We start from the raw sequence: 17041 nt of genomic DNA, 5'->3' as shown, positions 1-17041 counted from the left end.
CAATCTTCATGGGAGGCCAATACTTTACAGAAACTTCAAGCTATAGATGACTAAAGTTCACACGTTAATAATGTTTGCTGAAATATGAAAATTAGGGCGGCTTCGGAAGGCTTTAATCCGTAAGAAATCCACCCACATCCGGTGGCGCTCGGGAATATTTAATAATGTGAAGTTAACGAACGGTTTATAATCCCGCGGTTAGACTTGAAAAGACGCCGGCGATTTAGAGCTTTAGACAGGGCCGGATTGAGGGACGGTGAAGTTATGAGATATGGTATAAAAATTGGTGTAGACTTTGTCGATCTGAGGCAAGGAAAGTGTATTTTTATTTGAAAATGCTCAGATTTTTTTCTGACGCAACTACTATTAAAATACATATGTAAAAAAATACACACTTTCAGTTTCTTACACGTAGTAAAATAAAAAAAATAATAAAAAAACAATGTTAAGTTAAATGGTTCAGAACAATTGTTATTATTTAATAAAATGTTTAAATTCTATATTGTTTTTATTTTACACGTCGTAGGTATAACCTATTCCATCCCTGTCCCTCACGGTGAGATAAGTCGTAAATCCTCAACTGTTTAGGGCTTGTTGGGGCAACAGATAATTTGCGGTTATGCTGACCAAACTTTAAGAATGGGAGTAGTGTTAACACAGTAAAAATGTGTTTACTAAAACCTTTACTAATTTCAAGCAAAAATATAATGATAAGAGAGTGATCTTCGTTTTATTTTTTACAAAAAATAGTACTTTTTGTTTTTAAAGCGTAATTCCGCCATGCCATGATTTAATACCTACAATATTGTCGATATTCAAAAGAACATAATTAATGACTTCATTTATTTATTACCTAAAACAAATCATCTTTAAAAATTACAAGTCCCGAAGCCCCAAATCCGTCTCTGTACAAAAAGATAACTTTTAGAGTGTTGTTAAGGAATCAGAATAATTTGCTCCTTTATGAATGGACCCACGCCTTTTCTTATCGGTAGCATGTATTATCAACTTGCTAATTTGTTAGTTTTTAATGTAAAGATTATTGGAACATTTGTAATTATCTTTCTTTGATTAGATTATTTTTAATGGGATGGTCTCTTTTAGGTACGATAGATAGAGATGTTTTACGTATGTTTGGGGGGAAGGTAAGATTTATAGTGTTAAAAGCTTTTATTTTATATCGGGTTTTTATTCTAAAGTTTGTGTTCTTTGTGTGTAATGAACACTGAGTAGAAATATTGAGCATTGAATAGTTAGTCTGAAGCATTTCTTTTCTACAAAAAAATAACGATTAAACAATGTAAATAGAGAAGTCTACATTCTTAGTTCTAGCCTTAGTTATTGTAAAAAATGCGTATATACCTATGTAATTGTGTTTATTTTTATTTTATGTTGACCATAATATACTGTCATGATGTTTAAAAGAGACAGTATTAAAATTATACTAAAAGCTAATCTGTTTCCTATACATTATCATAGCTAACAATGAGCGCGCCATCTAGCGGTGAGTAGCGAAACTATAGAAGATTCATCGATAAATCGATAATGGTTCGAATATAGCCATTGCCTTTATTTTCAATGTTTATTTGAATGTTTAAGGATATAAATAAATCCGATTACCTACAGTAATCAATGAAGAACAAAAATTAAATAGTCTGTTAAATAAATTGGATAATAGATGGCGCTAGTATACTATAATTATCATGTCCATAACAATTTTCAGTTTGTTGGTCCTAAAATATGAAAAATGAAATAAAATAAAGTTAATAGTGTAATTTGTTATAGAGTATTAATTAATGTTATTTATTTTTTAAGAAACACCTGTGATATGATAAAGTTACGATGAACTTGTAACTTTTACGTTCTCAATGATTCTAGACGCTAGTTTTTAGTTTTGACAAAAAATATCTTATTCAAATATTATATATTGTTCTTTTGGGTTCTTCTAAATTATAACTCAATTAACGAATTAATAAGGCACTAATTAAAATCAACGATCGCTACAAAGCTTTAAATTAGCTCAGATTTAGCAAAGATAGCATCAATATAAAAAAAAATCGCCATCCCAATCCCATATTCAGAAACTAGCTCTAATTTAAAACGGTTCCTACAAAATCCCGATGTTATCACGAACAAAAGACGACGCCGAAACTGTCATTTCTACCATTTAACTTTTGTTTTTTGATAAAACAAAACAACATTGAAAATGATCGTTTATCTCCAATCGGCACCCTGTTTTCATTCGACGCGAAGGTTAACACCGATTCATTAAAAAAAACGAAGTCTGGACCCCCAAAAGACTGAAAAAAGACTATGAGAAGGGCAAAAAGACTACAGTGTTGGTTACTGAACGGCGCCTAGTGGTTATACGGCGGCGTCTGTGAATGTGGTACGTTTTAGAACTAACGATCAGGAATATTGGGACCACGATTAATGGTCAGGTATTTTTCGTGGCAAGTTTGTTTGACAGAAAATTTATAATAGATGGATTTGGGCCTATGGATTTAAAGCTGCAAGTGATGCTAATATGGTTAATAAAATAGGTAGATGATAGGTATATCTTTATCCCTATATAGTAACTATTTAGTAATCTATGTATGCCTATACTGTAAGGGTACCTACTAGTTAAACTATACCGGCAATTATTTCTGTGATTGGAGATAATATATCGACAATATTCTATCAACGTATTGAAGTAACGATTTTAGAGTAAATACCTGAAAAATTAATGGCTTTGTTAGGATGCAACTTTTTGTAACCATTAATTCTTCTACTTTTCTTCGGCTTGCTACTTTGTAGAGGAAATCATTCCCAAATAAGATACAACAATATTAGGTAAATTAAATAATGTCAACTCCAAAACACCTTCTAAACAGCCTCACGACCCGAAACTCTAAAACGATCGTAAAATATAAAAGCACATTTAGATGTTTGAACTGATATTCGCCGCGTGTAGTTTTGTTGCGAGCGCCGTCGCCTGCGCACCTAATTTATACGCGTCGAGTCCAACGCGATGCGCTATTGCGTCCACAACACTTTGTATATGTTTACATATCGAAATTTACATGTTTTGTTTAGCCTTTTTATCGTCCCACTGCTGGGCACAGGTCTCCACTCACACGGAGAAAGATTGAGCGTTAGTCATCACATTTGCTCGATGCTGGTTGGTAGCGATTTCAGACGATAAAGTCCAGGTTTCCTCGAGAAGTTTTCCTTCTCCTTTAATCAGTCATTTGGTGTTCAACATATACTTAAAAAATAAATGCAAGCTTAGAACAGTTGCATTAGTACTTGCCTAACCTGGAATCAAACTCACACTCATACTCGAGAGGTTGGTTCTTTACCCACTAGGCCACCCCGATTTACTCACATCTCCATCGATTTACATGTAAACCAAAAGCAAATATATGCAAACATTTTAGTATGAGTTACGCTAAGTATGGGATGAATTCACTGATAAGTCTTAAGTTGTTGATAATTTACGCTTTTTTGTATTTGACAGATGGCTGTTTCGAATATTGTTGCACCTTTCGTGTTTGAAGTCTTTTGTGGTTATTTTGTAAAGCAAATGATGCTAATTGTTCAATAATTTATTTTATGAAACTAGTAATAAAAATAGTTAAATTAATGCCAAATGTTTGTATATATACCTACTTTGATCTTTAAATAATCCGACTGAAATTACACATTATACTACGCATTAATTGAATATGAATGACCGTTGGTCTACTATACATAAGTATTTTCGAAAATGTCTGATATAAAATAAACATACCTAGATATCAACTTCGTCACGGTTGACTTCAATCTCTTGTATCTTTAATCTGTGACAACCTTAAACATGGCACATTCAACTAAACCTTTCCGGATATTTAAACATTTTCTTTCCCTCTAACAACCATTAAATAAATAAGAAAACCGCAGACTAATTCTAAACATGAATATAACACGACTATTTAAAAAAAGAGATTCCAAAAATAAAACCACGGTTTAAATATATTATATTCTCTTTGTACTGTGATAATACCGACCAATTTACCTCATTCAAGATTCCCAAAATTAGAGGCGTATTAATCAGTTCAATCTAAAGGGTTCATTCATAAGTTGACCGCAGATGGGTATCTCTTACTACGGGAACGTTCATATTTAAAAAGTTAAATAATATAGGCTTGTTATCATTTGAAGTGTGCGGGTGACGTGAAGACGTGATGGGTTGAGGTGCTTTTGAAGTTAATTTGAATTAGGCTTTATTTTTAGGTTTTGGTAAGGTAGATGATGTCATGGGACAACGTAAGGCAAGATTCAAATTGAGAAGAAAAGTGTTAGGGAGACTATTTTCTACCGTTCCAGCCTAGAACTTCAGCCTTTAGCAGTCTTTAATTCAGCGGCGAGTAGAAATGAACTACTTAAGTACTGGGCTGATTTGGAGAATTTTTACACTGTTAAAGTTCGGCCATTCAGAGAATGCGTTCCTGACACGTCGCGATTGAACTGACGACGTAACTTTGCAATGGCGTTGCAGTTACGATAAAAATATTTTTGCTGGTTGTTTACCGTTTTAACAATTGAGGAGCATTAAAACAACATTATTATATCAATAATCAATGAATGTTATTACGTCGTCAGTTCAATCGCGACGTGTCAGGAACGCATTCTCTGAATGGCCGAACTATAGGTAACTACATATACACCAACGGGTAACATAGGCTATATTTTATCCGGGTACGGGAAGAAATTCCCCAGGTCGCGAGTGAAACCGTGACAAACAGTTGACTAACGTATAACTTAATGAAAAGCTTATTCACCACAGTTAATATCACTATAATCTATATTAAGACTTCTATCAATATCGATCACACTTATAAATAATGCTGCAATCGTTTATACTTACATATATTATAATAGTGTTGTGCACGATTCTCATTTGCCATCGACAGCAAAACGATAAATGTTGTGACCACCGCGGCGTCTGTCAACGTAACGACAACGTCGATTATACGATGTTAAGTGCTTCTAGAAGTATGTTTGTCTGTTTGTTTAAGACAGAGATTTTCAGGTAAAGCTATGTAAACTAATAAAATTATGGATGATGATGTATGATTAGTTTGTGTTAATTTTTTAATTTTACCTATGTATTTAATAGCACCAAACCCTTTTCTGCTTTAATTTAAATATCATAAAAGATTATATTATGATCTTTCCGCCATGACCATGCTGATAAAAACTGACATCTCATGATCACATTTTCAATTTTTATCTTACTTAAAATCATGCATTTTGGATGGAAAATGGCTGGAAAATTCCAATCGTATATTTGGAAACGAATGAAACATTCGATTTTATACAATGAACATACCCACATGCAACACCAAGTGCGGCATAAAAGTTCAATTTAACAAAAATGTATGCACTCACAAACAAAGATGAGTTAACGCGTGTTCTCATTTTTTTGTCACATCATTATTCAGGCCGTAATGTCATGCGAATGCAAGTGCAGTAAAATCACTTCGCTTCGTGTTTATCATTAGAATCAATTATTTCTCCATTTACGCGTTCGTATGTCGGCGAGCCCTCAATGTTGGTAATTTCGTGTGGACATGATCGCTTTTTATGCGTTATTGAGAATTCTCGAGTCGAACGCAAAATATTAACATTAAACGCCTTTAAATTATGGGTGCCAGTGGTAATGGTCATAAAATGCGGCCAGCTATAATAAAAGGCACCGCGTATTTAACCGTCAAATCCGTAGCGGACCCCAATCGGGGTCTGAACATCAATGTCACCGTAAGCTCGGTTTAGACCCCAATTGGGGTCTGCGAATCAGTCATACACTTTCCTAATAATTTACGCTCATATTTATTTTCTTTCCAATCAAACCACATTTGTGAGTACTAAATAAAATAACTAAATAAATTTAAATTATTTTTACGCATTCAAACCTTTCATATTTAGCATCCCGTTAGAAATATACCTTTTTAAAATCCAATCGTAATTACCGGGAATTCTGATCGAACTCGCCATGTTTGTTTACATTAGTTGTTTTTTTAAATTTGAAGACGCATAGACAAGATGGCGACGGTGATAGAAGTTTTGCATCGAATGATCCGAATCGTTAAAATAGAGAATCGATTTAATAATTTTATATTATTTGATATTATAATATTACTAAATTGCACTTTTGTATACTTACCATAATCTGAAAATAAATTAGGAAAAGTAAAATGACTTAATTTATTTTGAAAAAAATGCTAGAAAATCAGTGGTAGAAAATACGTTGTAGCCGGAATAAAAAAATCTTCGGTTTTTAGGGTTTCTAAAGACGGCAAATGAAGACTTATTTATTTCTTCGGGTGTTTTATGTGCAGGATTCCTGTAGACCTGCCAAACTTAATGGCGATTCGTTACTTCCAACTTTTTAACTGAGCGGCAAAGCTATTTGACGAGAGCCGTAGTTAGGTGTAGTTATAGCAAAATTTTATGACGATTTTATTGTTTGAAAGGGCAAATATTTCGCCGTTCATCGAAAGCTGGTCCAAGATGGAAAGATGGCCGCCGCCGACTTATTTTTAACCGACTTCCCAAAAAGCGGAGATTCTCAATTCGACCTTTTTTTTTGTATGTTTGTTACGCGATTACTCAGCCATTTATTTATCGATTTTGATGATTCTTTTTTTGTTTGATAGAGTATACTTCCGAGGTGGTCCCATTATCATCAGGTCAGGATCTGATGATGGAACCTTGAGAAATCGAGGGTGACTTTCGAAAGTTGCAGAAATACATAGGTTGAAATCTTATCACTCAGGTTGCCTGGTAGCACTATTCAACAGTGAAGGCTTTGAGCTGACCTGATGATGGAGACCAGTGAAGGTCGAGGGAACTCAACAACTGAATATTTAAACTTTCTCGTGTTTGTGCTTACATTATTCGTATTTACGAGGCCTCTGCAACAGTGAAGGAGATGGAGACGAGAGAAGTTCGGATGTCGAGTTCCCTCGACCTTCTCTGGTCTCCATCATCAGGTCAGCTCCAAACCTTTACTGTTTCATAGTGTTATCAGACATACATCTGAGTGTCAAGTTATAACCTTATCTATGCTTACAATTTTCGAGAGTTGCCCTCGATTTCTCAAGGTTTCCATTATCAGATCCTGGACCTAATAACAAATATGGGGAATATACCCTTTCGACCAAAAACAAACATCCAAATTGAGAACCACCTCCTTTTTGGGATTCGGTTAAAAATATTTGGTGACACTTAAAATCAATCAATTATTATTATTGTTTCTCATCATCAAATAAGTACATTACTTTGGTAGTTACAAATTGAATTATATTTCAGAATACCAGGCTTACCTTCCACCGAAACAAAAATCTTAGAATTGTTGAGAAATAATATTATAAGAATAAATTAAAATTCCGTAATAGGTAATAAAAATTCAATTAAAGTTAAAAATTATTACGAATGACGCAACACCAAAATAAATAATACATATAAAAATGTAATGCTAAAAACTTTCATAAAACTTAAATATCTTTTTTCTTAACAACAAAAACAAATTGAACCTATAATTTAAAATTAATAAATAAAATTGAAATAAGTTGCTATTAAAAAATAGGTATATATAAAATTGGTATTCGATTATTTATAATAAATATCCGATTTAGGTATCGAATGCACACCGCTGATTGAAAAAAAAAACTCTATTCCAAACTCTACTTCTTGTCTGTGACTTTGATCTTGTAAATTGTTCATTTTTATTGTGTATTTTATGTGCTGATTTTTTAGTTATTGAACATAAATAAGTGCACGAAATGTATTGCAACAGATTGAAAATGTTATAAATATGACGTTTGTGTTGTGTTTGAGAAAGTGATGCGATTATTTATTGGTAAGTTTTCACCAAATTTGAAATGCCTAACTTTTCGATAGACTTAAAAACACCGTAATTATTATCTTTTTCTGAATTAACTGACCCCATTTGACCTTTGCACGTTGTTGTCAAATAAGTGAGCTCTAAAGTTATAGTTAAAATACTTCTGATCAGGCATTACGGACTTAGAATTCATGTGTTGAAAGTTAGTACAAATTTTTGACTTCCATGTCGCAATTCAAAATATCCCGCCGAATCAACGGTAAAGTCATATGTCAAAATCTTGTCGAGCAGAGGGGTTAAAGAATTCGCTCGACATCTCTAATATTGTTCGAAATTTAAATAAGTCGAGTTATGATTTTATGCCTATGCCGTGTTGGGATAACATTTTTTAATTAGTAGACATTAAAATGCCTGTGTGATACATTTTATTGATAATTAAAATTGTGATGATGTAATGTTTTGGTTTCATTTAAAGTGCCGCTAAATCATTGTTGAGTTGAGAAAGAAATTCTTAAATTGCTTCCACATCTGATTGGAATAAATACTTTAACAACATGTCTACAAAATATTTTTCTTGATTAATTAGCTACCGAGTAACTACTAATGAGGAGTATAGAAATTAAAATAAAAAGCCTTACATACACAAATAGTGACACAACTTCCAACCGTGAAAATAATCACACCTCTTGCACATAAAACTTTTAAAATATATTCGTAATGAATTTTAGTGCAGCTGTAAAAGCGAGCCGTTCCACATAATTGTGCCGTGTTAAAATGTCAGCAGATTATTGCACGAGGGTGTCATAGGGACAGTGGCGTCATGTCTGACTCATGAAGGCTTTACAATGTTTAAGTTTTCTGGGGGTGCTTACATAAATTGATATTTTTTTAAGTTAAAGAACAGCTCATAATATAAAGTTACTATATTTTACCTACATGAACAGAATAACATGCGTAGCAGTAGTAGATAGTTGGTCCGATCAAACTATGGGTCGACTTAAAGTTTGCAGTGCGCAAGGGCTTCTTTACTACTTTTATATTTTGGCACATTCCTTATTTTTTTTAACGTTAGGTACATGCAATAAAAATGCGTTTTAACGTGGTTTACTTCATAATTGTAAACTGTAACGTCCGCTTTGAAATTGAAATATTCCCAAAACCTACTTAAAATAAGTGAGCTTCAACATTACATCATTCACAAAAACACTCATAAATTCTAACTCATACATTAAACTACTATCATCACAAAACATAAGCTCAGATAATTACACCTATGTTAACATTACCCGTAGGCCAAAGAGATAGTCTAAATCATAACTTTCGTCCTTCGACCAAAGTAGGTAGACAGGTCATCGGCCGAATTAGCAACTAATCGCACTGAGTAGAGAAAGTGTGTAGGAATTAATTACTATTTGCACGGCAAACGAGCAACAACAAAAATAATAAACAATGTCATCGGGTCGTGCGTAGGCGGCGCTTTCGTTATCCGTCGGCGACCTATTCACGAGTACCCGGTTGCGAGCTTCTAGGCGCATGAGTTCGCATAAGCGCACTGGACTTGACTATGGTGAATACGAATAAAAGACGAAAACAGAATATCGTTATTCTATTTTTGAAATTCTGAAATAATTTTTATACCCATTTTTAGTTAATTTTTTATGGTAGGTGAGAACCTTTTTGCAAAGTATTGAAAACGTGATGTGTATGATTTGAGCATTTTTCTAGACTTATGGAGTCGTTGATTGTTTTAATATCTATTTTATCTGAAATATATTGTTCATGGAACAAACTTCAGTAATTATAATTCAATTCGAATATATCAAGGACTGAATTCTGTGACAAAGGAAAATAAACATTATCCCGTCGAAAAATATAATCAACAAAATGTTTTCTATCTCTTTTCCTGTTACATATGTAAAGGGTCGGAGGTCAGCTTTCCTCGTCATTCTAATTAAGGAAAATGTTGCAGCGTAATTAACAGAGGACACGAGTACTTTCAGTCTGGCAACACAGGTCGCCCACATGCATCCTGCCGACAGGATGTTCACTGTCGTCTGTAATCGCCCTAATTGCGGCATCGCTCCAATTTGCACGCGCTTTAATGTGCACCTCGTAGGTGTGTGCACGCCTTTATATTTCCATCTCAATGCAGGTTGATTCTTTTGTTTCGGTGTTCCTTTTTTTTTGTATGAGATATGTAATCGATGATTGTTTTTTGTTAATAAGCATTTATTTTATTTTCCGATTAAATATCGGAGATACAAGTGTCCGTAACTATAAAAACTAACTAAAATATAACAAAAGGTATGTCCTACAACATGTACATATCTACTTTATTATGTCACAATTAAAACGTTCGTTAATAGGTACCTATAATTTATTCTCTAGTTCAAGTGCAATAAGTAGGAGTAACATGACCAGGCTAAGGTCGTATATCAATATATAATCAATAACAACGCATTTTCTTTTGTTTTATACAAAGATTATTTTAAAATTACATACTTTACAATGACAGATTACAATCTGATTTATTGGAAAAGGCACGACCAAATGCTTAGGAAAACCTAACCGTTGAAACTTTGAAAGATATTCTGTTACGATTTTCAAATATGAGAAATCCCGAGCTCATATGAACTTATGTAAACGGTAAACGTTGACAGGCATGTTGTACATAAGCCGGCGAGCCACTGACGCTGGCTATAAAAAACCGCCATTCGTACGCCGTCGCCATGATGGAATCCGTCGGCTAATGTTTGAAGCGCGCTCGCTCGCAAATCACAAATCCACTCGGAGATTAACATCCATTATTTTGCATATTATTGACATTTACTACCACACTTTATTTATACGCGTCCAGAGTTATTTGGGAAGTATTTTTTATCAACATAAAAATGTTTGTAGGAAACAAAAAGAGATTAATATTTATGGTTGGGCCGATGTATGTCAATGCAAAAATTTATTTTGTCGAGAGCTGTGGATGCCGTTTGATATACGTCCTTTGTGTCCTGCTCATGTAGGGATAATGAGCAATACGCTTTAAAGATCATAAGATTAAAAAGTAGTGTTAAGATTTGGAGCTGCAATGCCGTATAATGAGTTCGAACGATCTTGTTTTTTGAGATTGTCGGTGGTTGATGGTTGGTCGGTCGTTTATTGTCATTATGATGATACGGCCACTGCCACTTGCGGTTTTATAACTCTAAAAGAGTTTTGAAGTGTTGAAATTTGAGAATAATAACACTTGGGTAAGTGTGGGTATGGCAGTTTAGAGCGCTTGTGACTAATAAGGATACCTTTAGGTGAATCAAGAAATAATTAAACTGACAGTGCCTTTTAATTTAACGCTAATTGAGAATGAAAACTCATTTTTTAACCTGCTTAATGTAGGACATTGCACCTTTGAACACCGTTTAAAAATCAAATTTTCGCAACCAAAGAGCGAAGTCAAACAGTTTTGAAACTTTGAAACGCTACAGAAAAAGAAAATTCTAGCTATACACTATTACTCAAAGCCTGGGAAAAAGTGAGTAAGTATAAAGAACATACTATTATAATGTCATAAAATCTAAAATGGTCATCAATTCTAACAGGTTGTTGTATCGCCCACTCGGCTGAGCACAAATCCTTAATTGACTTTTACTACATGTCAGAGTAATGAGGACTCAACAAATTGCTAATTTATATCGACAACTGTTCAATACATTATTGCAAATTACAGTGAGTTGTCAGTCTAGTCGATTTGGTAACTGATATTATCTTAATGTGGGATTGTGATTTTTAGTTGGGCTATTTTGTCATTAAGTAATTTATATGATTCATGATGTTTCTAATCTTGTAGTAGCTGTGGACAGATAGGTACATCTCCCGTCAATTGAATTTCATGTCAGCTTCTTACATTTTCTTTGTAACTTGAGAGTGAAACGGTTCCAAAATGAATACAGCCATTTGCAAACATATTGCTGATCATATTTTTTTTGAAATGCTGGTGTTGTTGTAGCGTTAATCTCACTCAAGATACTTAACATAATCGGAAGCATATAAAAACACCATAATCAAATAAATCGATTAAAAAACTCCTAATTTATACAACCAAAAATTAATACATCAACTTACATTTATGGCCGACTATAAAAATAATTAATTCATCGATGTAGGTAAACTAACGTAGGGAAATGATTATTAGAAAATTCTAATTTAGTTCGAATGACATCATCTGAAAACTTGTGGTTAGTGAAAGTAAATTAAACATATATTTAATGATGTGTCGTGACTGTATCTTGATATTCCTAACTAGAAGTGGACAGTAAAGGAATATTATTGGCTTTAATTAAATGTGTATCTGTGCTATGTTATTAAAACAACCTGTATATTATACAACCTTCTTTCTGGTGTTATCAGGTTTATAGAACCTTCTTTCTGGTGTTAAAAGAGCGGGCTGTATCTAATACTTTCCATGGTTGGATAAAAAATATGTACAAGGTTTCATTGGTACCAACATAATAAACTGGATGTTTGTGCGCCATTTTGAAGTATTAATTGAGTAGTCGTAATAATGTCTTTAAAAATCAAAACTCAATAACGCAGCAGAACTATGAAAGTCACCATTCACTCTTAGATCGATAAACAAGATTATATATTTATCAACAACCAGTTTTATATAAATGGGATTAAGTATTTTATTGCTTTTAATCCATTAAAAACTGATTAAAACTATATATTCCACGCAGATAGATTAAGTGATTCAAAAGTGGTTTAGTTCCATGCTTTCTTAACCATATAAGTGAAATTGCCTCTATAAGCATTAAAAATAAATTGATGAGTAACCTGATATGCTTATCGATATTAAAATTAGTATCCTATTTATGTAATAAATGCGAAAGTTTGTAACATGGACTTAATTTAGTCGCAAAATAACATCATCATCATTTAAAGGTAGTAAAAATAGTAAAATTGACTTAGATATACTTAAAAATGAAATGGATGCCGGTCACTGAAAACCGCGAAAAGTGTTAACCAATATCAAATACATACATACAACCTCAAATATTTTCGTAAAAATTCTACCAACTTCGTTCTCATCGTTATCACTCTTCACTGAGCGGTCGTGGATATCACTTCAGCTATTAGTGGCAGGGCTGCGGGATTGTTCGAAAGGGTTAACGCAGCCCTAGCACATAAAGGGTTTAAGAAGGAACATGATGGTCTTAGTCAGTAAGAGACTGACACGCTGCACAGCGGGAGGGATCATTTGATGATATTCCATCTAAAAAGTTATATCAAAAACATTAATATCCTCATTCAAAGATCCACAACAGACTATCCAGCGTAATACAAGCTAAGTGCGCTGGATAACGCTCGCGACATCGCCACGACTCCGCCCACGTACCGCGGTTACCGTTTATTGGCTCACCGAGCGAGGGTTCCGTACTAAATGATACTATTCCATTTTTACAACTGTTCGTCAACGCTGCTATAGGCTGGAGTCTGTGGAGTACTTAGACGTCATTTGTAGTTCATCTGGATTGATGGGTTAGCTGATGTTCAGATGTTTGTGTAGATTTGTTTGATTGAATGATGGCTGTGTGCTGTACTTTTCTATTTTGTATGTGGTCATTTGTGAGCCATATCATTGTGACCGAATTGATCAAAAATTCTTGAAAGCTAAATATAAACACAACGACAATTAGGTATCTTTAATACCAACCTGTAAAATCTTAAATCACCTTGTTAACTTATCAAAATCTTCACACAAAACGAGATTCAAATTAGCACAGCCAATATTTACAGCTCGCATTAAAATAAAGGAGCTCCAAATTTTTATCGATATGTCCTCAATTGATCCCATTTGCCCTCCGACCCGTTACCTGTACCGTTAATTATCCGATCTTTATTTGAATATTTTGAATGCAGTAACGGTGTCGCCATATGGGGGACAATTAAAATGTGACGCATCTCCAGCGATTCTCAGATTCGCTGACTCGATGCATCGATGTCATCTCGACTCGAGAACAGTAATTCGATTTACGATGTGTACTTTGATGTGCAATCAATCGATTTGTGAAAAAGGTGTAGGTGTGTGAGAGTCATCGTTGCGGAATAATATTTTCTAATGTCACACGTCTTATTGAGCCACGCAAATTGCATTGTTTTAGGTGGTCTAATAGGTTTCGTCAATAAATTGAGCTAGGATATTGACACGATTTTTTTCTCGATTTCGTAAATTGAAATGTGTTTGATGACTGCATTTTGCTCCGTTACGTGGATTAGTGAGGATTAAAATAAATTTCATTTCACCAAAATATTTGATTAAAAAATTCTCATTCATTCGTAAATCTCATTCATTTAATGATTGCCTCGTTTATATTTAATTTAAATCTGTCAAAATAATTGAGCGTGTCTTGACGGCCGCGGATAATGACTAATAAACAAATCAAAATAAATGTCTGGGACTCCTCATAAGTTTTAAAAGTAAAAGGGTCGTTCACATGAACATGTTCGCCATCCCGTTACATGGCACCGGTTGCATCATTCGCGCTAATCGAAAATTCTTAACGTGTTATCTTAAATTTCACGCCTCTCACCAAAATGAATCATGTACCAAAATAAGGCACCGATAATATAATCGAACTTCAATTTCGCATGCCCCTGTACAAAGAAAGCACTTTTACTTTTTTATTAAATTCGGTTTTCTCACGGCACAACGTGACTCACGTCGCGTCGCTCTCTTGCTTTGCGCCGTGTGTTAGGGCCCTTAATTATGACGTCATAACCGCGGCCCGCGGCTACAGATGCTTTTGTTCTCTTTTCAAAATTCAATTTTTAATTTATTTGATGACACAGAGGTCGTATATCTTGGTTTAGTCTTTTATGCCAGTTAAGTTGGCGATGTTTGTAAAATAATATTTTTATTGGTTAACCATAGACCGCCCAGGGTTAATTTCTGTGCTACTATAGTGTGTGATTTATTTATGTATTATTGTCGAATCGAAGGTTCTGAAAAGTATTTTATGTTATTTCTAAGACAGTTAGGTAGTTGTGAAGGAAAATCCAAATTATTTGTATAGTACCTAGTATATTACCTATAGTATTCCAAATAAAACCACCATAATCTTAAAGTGGTATAAAATTGTTGAATAAAAGATGGCCCCCCTAACTAGTTCATTGTCAGAGGAGCAGTACTGGGCGATAAGATTAAAATATTAAGTTCTCAACGGTCTCAATGGTCGGGACAACAGTGAAATATTTTGCACTCCTTTACACTGTAACCACAATAGAAGTCCGCTTTACCTTCTACCTACTGCGAGGATGTGGGGTGACCAACATTTTGTGTTATAATTTAAGGCACAACAAATATTTTAGAGAATTGCCTCACGTTTTCGAGTACCTACCATTGCCGGTCAGAAGTATTTAGGCCTTATCAAACCTTTCATAAAGTTTTGTAATTATGCAATTACGCCTAAACACTTTTAAGAAGAAACACCTTTAAGAAGAAAAATTACAATAGTGAAAATATTTGAGACAACGTAACTAACGTTGTAGATTGATGTTGTGAACTGTATAGTCAGGTAAACTTACCCTTGAAGTTTTTACACAGAAATATTTTTTTCATTTGTTTACTTACAAAACAAATATAATTTTAAAATAACTGAAACATCACCATAAAAAAATACTCGGGTACATAGGCTAAATAAAATTCCTCACCAAGACAGTCTCAAAGGACTCACCAACATATCCACCACATCGTACTCAGTAGATGTCGTGAATGGAATATTCAAGGCGTTATAAATAAAATATAACTGTCGTACGCGCACCAAAGAAAGTGCTCCCGCGCAGTTTACTCGTAAACCACACTTACATCTCAATAAACATATCCACAGTTACCGTATTGCAAATTGAACTCGAAATGATAACTTTTATTGTTATGCTAGTTTCACAAATGGGAATAACGAAGTGGCGCTTACGTCCTTTTGATAATGCCGAGCTATAAGATTCTGAACTGAATTTCATTTTAGTAAATACATCATCGTTCATTTTACTAAAATGAAATTTACTTGGGTATATTTCCTGGTTGTTTTCGACCCGAAGGAATAACTTTCAGCTCCGCGATGACAAGTAGCCTATAGGTATGTTATTGTGATTTTCAGTAGGTATATAAACTTTTAACAAGCAAATGTACATTCATATAAGTAACCCAGGTAACTAAGCAAACATAATATCATCGTAGTAGTGTGTTTAAAATACAGGTCCTTTGCGCCCTTTATTCTTAGGCATAAGATATTAGTTAGGTCATTGTTACGCAAAATAAAAATTATCAAAATAGTTTGAAAATATTTTTAATACAATTATTCATTCTCCCAAGATCACATAACAAAGAAGACATATTTCCCACGCGCTACATAACTTTAATAGATATCATATTTAACTAAAAGGACATAAACTCCAATAATATATACGTCTTATAACTTTGCAACCATAGTTTATACGTATAACGCTTTTAACCGCTCAATTGGTAACTACATATTGAGCTATTAACCTAAACTTATTGAAATTGTTCAAACATTAAATTATTCACTAATGTAATTAAACAATAAATACCTAAGCCGAAGTAATAACTATACACCTACTTCCATATACAATTCATTACAGTTTTACTATCAAATCCTATTTGGAATGTTATTAGTTTAATTGATTTTATTTTATTAGGTTTCAATATAACAAACACATTTACAAATATTAAGAATATAAATTAAAACCATCCAAGTAAAAAAAACTAAAACTAGACATTATCAAAAATCTAAAAATTCATCCCCATCGCTGTCAACTGGGAGCGTGCCCAAGAGGCTGGCAGCATTACCTCGTTAGATTGCCATGCTAATCCTTTGTCCGAGGTAATAGCCAGCCTTTTGGTCACGAGAAGCGTTAACCAGCCGCCTAGATAGATCTTTAAATAGTTATCTTTACTGTAATTGATTTCTGTGCAATATTAATTTTATCAGCAAAGTAGTCGTAAACACTGAAACCAATGGGTATGAAACTTATCGGTTATACATATTTTAGTGGAAAATAAACGTTTTAATATCGTACACCCACGAAAATCTATAAACCGTTATGCGCAAAGATACATTAGAAGGATTTACCGATATAGATTTAGTTTATAGTTGCAAAACC

This window comes from Helicoverpa zea, chromosome 10, assembly GCF_022581195.2.
Source record: "Helicoverpa zea isolate HzStark_Cry1AcR chromosome 10, ilHelZeax1.1, whole genome shotgun sequence".
Taxonomy (NCBI): Eukaryota; Metazoa; Arthropoda; class Insecta; order Lepidoptera; family Noctuidae; genus Helicoverpa; species Helicoverpa zea.
The sequence above is the reverse complement of the archived record's forward strand: the minus strand, read 5'-3'. Positions refer to the sequence as shown.